The sequence below is a fragment of the Phalacrocorax carbo genome, unplaced genomic scaffold (genome assembly GCF_963921805.1).
Source record: "Phalacrocorax carbo unplaced genomic scaffold, bPhaCar2.1 SCAFFOLD_305, whole genome shotgun sequence".
Lineage (NCBI taxonomy): Eukaryota > Metazoa > Chordata > Aves > Suliformes > Phalacrocoracidae > Phalacrocorax > Phalacrocorax carbo.
This window is the reverse complement of record NW_026990285.1, coordinates 1-451: the sequence shown is the minus strand read 5'-3', so window position 1 is coordinate 451 and position 451 is coordinate 1.

Below are 451 nucleotides of genomic sequence, written 5' to 3'. Positions count from 1 at the left end.
CTCTCCCCCCCACCCCCAACCCCGTGGGCCCAGGCGTTTGGGCAACCAGCACCCCCAGACACAGGGACCCACAGACCCAGGGGTCCGACCCATGGACCCGCAGCCCCCCCCCCCCCCATGGACCCCGGCACCCCCTAGCCCCAGGCACCCCATCTCCCCCTGACCCCCAGCCCCCCAACCATGGACCCCGGCACCCGCAGGGCCCCACCTCCAGACCCAGGCACCCCATCTCCCCCCCACCCACAGACCCAGGGACCCCATCTGACCCTCACACCATAGACCCAGGCACCCCATCTCCCCCACTCATGGACTTAGGCACCCCCAGCCCCCCACCCATGGACCCAGGCACCCCATCTCCCCCCACCCATGGACCCAGGAGTCTGGGCATCCCCCAGCCCCCTACCCAGGGACCCATCTACCCTTGACCCATGGACCCAGCCCCTCCCAGCCC